Genomic DNA, 5,545 nt, shown 5'->3' with positions numbered 1-5,545 from the left:
GCCCGCCCCCTGCGGCGCGGCCACGCACGCGTCATGACGTCACATGCGGTGGTTCAAGGTGGGAGTGAGGACGGGTTGTGGGTGGGGCTCAGGGAAGGCGAGTCACGGGCTGACAGACACTTTCTCGCGGTCTATCTTTCATCTCGCGAGAAGCTTGTCTTAGTTTTTGAAGGCTCTTCTGACGTCACGTAATGAGGTGTAGGCTTGTGGGAGCTTAGTGTCTGTTGGCTCCTTCCAGTTTCCTTTCAGCCTGGCCTTTCCAAAATTCACTCTGCTTTGCTACACCCTCTTGCTCTCTCGTCCCCACCTTTATACCTGCATCTGATTGACATTTTCAAAATCAGATTTGAGCAATGCTAAACCATCCCCTGAACTAGACCCTCCCCCCCAACAGACCTGAATGATTCAGGGCTCTGCCCTCATGGTGCTGGCGAGCTAATAAAGAAAATAATGTGTGTCACAAATAGCCAAATATATATATAATACTTGACTCATTTAACAATTATGTGCCAAACCACTATGCTGGGTTATTTCTGCCAAGGAATTCACTGACAATAAAAAATAATTGTGATTTATGCTATGAAGGGAACAGGGAAATGTGACAGAGGTACCATGAGTTACACAGCTTCAAGGAAATGACTTTTTTCAAAAGCTGTGTGAGCTTGGAAGAGGACCCTGAGCTTTAGGTGAGACCCTCTCACACCTGGCTTGTGCCTTGCTTGCAGCTTTGTGGCAGCCTGAGCGGAAGACCCATCGAAAGCACACCCAGACTCCACTCCTGACCCATGGAAATTGTGAGATAATAAACGTGTGTTGTTTTAAGCCAGTCTCTTTGTGGTCCTCTGGTATGTAGCAAAGAAAACTGTTACAGACCCTTTTGGGTGTAAAATCCAGAGGCAGACTTTCTTGATAAACTATAACCACGAGTAGTGAATTCATGTCACTGCATTGCTCAATCCACAGTGGCTGGCTGTGCAGTGAGCGTGTTTAATATCTCTGAGGGGAACTTCAGTGACAACAAGACAAAGAAGGAGGGTGTGATATATTCAAGCACACACCAATATTTGAGAGCAACTTCATGCAAATCAGCAAAAGAGGAGACATGATGGGTGTACACAACCATATCCAAATGTACACAGACTTTGCATCCACCAGCTCTATTCTCTGCCACTTGCTGTTGTCCGATAGCCTGGGAACTGGAGCCAGGCAAACTGTTCAGCCGTTACCTCGCTTACCCAACCTAGACTCCCACCTGTTTCAGGAACTGTTTGCCCCGAACTCATAGATCAACTCCTGTCCCATTCTCCTGTCCTAGTCCAGGAACTGTTTGCTCCGGGACAATAGACTCACATTCCAGGGGTAGCCCCTCATGGACCTAACCCTAAAAACAAGTTCCTGCTGCCATAGGTGCAGATATAAAAATCACAAACCCCAGCATCGGGCGCGGCTTCTTGGACTCGACCCCCGGAGTCTGTGAACCCGCCCGGAGTGTACCCAATAAAGCCTGATTTCTGCTTATTCGGCTGTTTGGCTCTTCGGTTTCTTCTCACCTCCCACCGGCGGCGCCTGGCTACCTTACAGCTGTCATGCTGTTGGCCTGACCAGCCACAGGCTATGAAGAACTTACATGCTGGACATGACTAGGTCATCAAAGGAAAAGGTTATGAGATAGGCTAGAAAGCCAGGACAAGTGGAAAGATGAAAGAGATTGTTCAGTTCAATTTAAGAAGTTAAAAAAAAAAGAGTAAATGGTTTTCATTTCCCCTCCCCAACCAGAGGGTAAGGAGCTTAAACCACCCTACTGAGGGAGACAGATAACAGAAATCCAATTAATGCCATTTGCCAACCACACCCAAAAACAGATGAAGTTAAGAGAATAAATCTCATTTTGGTACATTAGCATAAAGCTGATGAATGGTATATTGAAATCCTCCCCTAAGATCTCTCCTAAATGCCCAGCCTTTTTGTTGTTGTTGTTGTTGTTGTTAATCCTCATCCAAGGATTTTCTTCCACTGATTTCTTTTTCTTTTTCTTTTTTTTGTAGAGTGGAAGGGAGGGAGGGAGGGAGGGAGGGAGGGAGGGAGGGAGGGAGGGAGGGAGAGAGAGAGAGAGAGAGAGAGAGAGAGAGAGAAACATTAATGTGAGAGATACACATCGATTGGTTGCCTCCCACATGGTCCCCCTGGGATCGAACCTGCAATCCAGGTACATGTCTATGACAGGAATTGAATCCATGACCCTTTGCTCCTCAGGCCAACGCTCTAACTGCTAAGCCAAACCAGCCAGGGCAAAATGCCTAGCCTTTAAAACCCCTCAAAACAAAGTTCCCAGTGCCCACTCTCCTTCCCAGGAGTACACCCCACGCATTGCCCCATGCCCCACACCCCACACCGTTTCTTCCCCCACAGGCATGCATCTCCTAAACTGTAAGGGGCCCCACAAGGCTTGCAACCAGGGCAACAAAGGATAGCGGCAGTTTGTCCCAGATAAACCCCCTGAACCTGTCCCCAAGGCCCCCTTTTCTCTTACTTAGTGAGCCAAAGCAGACCAGCTTAGGCTCATTTCCCCAGCCTTTTCTTGTTTCGCTGTCCCCAGCTTTAATAAACGTCCTCTAAAATTCACCTGGACTCATGTTGAGAAATTTTTCCTTCACTAAGTCAAGAACTCACACATTATGGGCTGGCCCTACGCAGACCCATTCAAGGCCAGGTTCCCTTTTCGGTAATAGTTATAAGTATACAAAGACTTGAGAGCTATCTAGGCTGTTTCACTTTAAGTTTAGGAAACAGTAAGGTAGACCTGAAGCTTGCCACTGGCTATTTTTCTACTTGCAGGTTTTATCCCTTCAGACACATGAAGACTTCTTTGCCTATTGGGATGAGCCCATTTATCTCCTGAGACCATCAGTAGAGGGTTACAGAAATCACCTGGCCATTTCAGCTGGGGATACAGTGGACATGCCTATTATTGATCAGAGATGAAAAAAGTCCAGTAAATTATCTGCTGTGACTCAGCAAGATAGAGCCAGGGAGCTTTAGGAGAACATTTAAAATCTGGTCCTAGTATTCTCTGAGGCTCATCTGGAAAATGCTTTCCATGTGAAAGAATCCAAACCTAAATGGGCCACCACTGAGGGACTTGCCACGTTGGAGGGGTTCCTGGTATACCACGAGGCTCAATTTTATACATTCCTTACATACTAACATCTTGTCTCATCCCCACCTACAGCATAATGATAGTCCAATCTCTTTTGAACACTTACTATTCTAATCAAGTTAGAGTGATCGGTTGTGATCTATTTTTTGATGATTAGGAAGTTCTTCCTTTGTTTTAACTGTAATCTGTCTTCCCAAGATTGCCATGACATAAATTTATATAAATTACTATAACATGAGTGGGTGAACACATGCACAATCTGTTCCCTGCTATGAAAATGTAAAATGTGCATACCCTCGACTCAGCAATCCCTACAGAAATATTAGCACAAGTATAGAAAATAAAGGTATGTGAGGATGTTCACTGGGGACATTGTAACAGTGTTCTCCCTAGTTCTGGAAGAGTTCAAGTAAAACTAGAGAGATCATTTGACAGAGGTTCTCTAAAAGAGATTTCTGCATCAAGTGGGAACTTGGATTGATGACCTCAAAAGTATGTCTAGTTTATAAGTCTTCGATATCCTCAGCTACAGGAAGAGAAGGGAGCAGACCCTTCTGGTCTCCCTTTCTGTCCTCTCTACCTCTATTGTTTTCATTTTTTTTTCCTTTTTATTGATTTTTTTTTTTAGAGAGAGAGGAAGGAAGAGGGAGAGAGATAGAAACACTGATGAGAGAGAACATCGATTAGCTGCCTCCTGCATGCCTCCCCCTCTCCCTCATCTGCCACTGGGGATTTGGCCCACAACCTGGGCATGTGCCCTGACTGGGAATCAAACCAGCGACCTCTTGGCGCATGGGTCGATGGTCAACCACTGAGCCACACTGACCAGGCTCTACCACTATTGTTTCTCTCGCCCTCAGCTCAGGAGCTCCAGGGAGAAAGGAATCAGGATCAGGTCAGCATTAGGAATCTTCACATGGTGTGAGGTGTCTGGGACCCCCTCCTCTGATTAGGCTGTGGGAAGGGGAGTCCAATGTGCCTCCCACACCTGCTGTGTTGATAGACTGCTCAGTGAATCTATCCCAAGCACATTTTCTTCTGTAGTCAGGGAACCTACGGGGCCTAACAGGAGCAGCAGCAGGGGTGGTAGCATCAGGGGCAGCAACAGCAGTATTGAGCACATGGCATAACCAAATCTGCAGGCCAAAGACAAATCAACACAGCAATGTCAGGAGCAGGCAGCAAGGGCCCAAGAGGCAGATGAGCCAGCATGATCATGGCAGAACCGCCACATGTCCTTGGTGGGTGTTAAAGTGGTTGTGACAGGTGCTTGGTGCATGTCCTTGCAGGGTACTTCCAGATGTGATGGGGGTATAACGGATCACAGCAGTATGGGGCATTGTTCTGTATCTAAGCAGGGTAAGGTGCTTACTGCTGTAATTTTCCCTATTCTACCATCTCTGAGATCAGGTGATCTTAAAATTGCTGTCAGCCAGGTGGCAGTTGTGATGAAGTTGTATTGCCTTAGGAAATCTTTTAATTAATTAATTAATTTTTATGCTATTTCTTAATGTTAGAGGAAGAAAAGAGACACATTGATTTGTTGTTCTACTTATTTATGCATTCATTGGTGTATTCTTATGTTACCAGAGAAAACCATGCCTCTTCTTCCCCCGTTGATAGTGAGAGTGGGGTCCTTGCAATATCCTGAGGAAAGGAATTTTCTGAGACTCTCATGGGAGGATGCAATATGATAGAAAGCTTTATTTTCATGTAATTTCATCCAGAGTTTCTGAAGTCCCATTTCCTTAATCCAGTCATAGAAGAAGTGTAGCTGGGGTTTCAGGAGAGCTAAAATCAGAGCCAGTGTCCAGAGTTTCTGTTCCACTTTGGAGCAGCGTCCAGTGCAGCATAGGCTCATTGCAGTCCATTTGTCCTTTGCACGTGGGGGTCTTCATGGCTGTGGGCCCCATGGGAGAATGACAGGAAGCTATGCATAAGCCCTAGCCAAGTGTGCTAAGAGGAACCAAGAGTGAACTTCTTTGTTCAGGGGATCATATATCCCAAATTTCCTCACACTTGCAGTGGCCACACCCATTCTGGCCAAACATCCCTGTCCCCATGCGTGATTGACAGATAAGTATCTTCCCTAAGTCAGCCCAACTTTACTGGGCATGCGTCTATCTTCCCTTTGTTGGATCCCTCCCCCAGTGTTTTGCAGAGAACATGCCAAAAATGCCTGGCCTTCCCTTTGCTCTTCCCTATTATTAATAATTAGCTAATTACAATGGTATCACATGTATGTGCCCTGACTGGGATTGAACCCTCAACCTTGGTGTATTGGACAATGCTCTAACCAACTGAACTACCCAGGGCTCTTTAGGAAACCTTTAACCAATTTCTTTTTTTTTAATCCTCACCCAAGGACTTTTTTCCATTTTTTTGTTC

Source organism: Molossus molossus, unplaced genomic scaffold, assembly GCF_014108415.1.
Source record: "Molossus molossus isolate mMolMol1 unplaced genomic scaffold, mMolMol1.p scaffold_m16_p_17, whole genome shotgun sequence".
Lineage (NCBI taxonomy): Eukaryota > Metazoa > Chordata > Mammalia > Chiroptera > Molossidae > Molossus > Molossus molossus.
Note: the sequence above shows the minus strand (reverse complement) of the source record.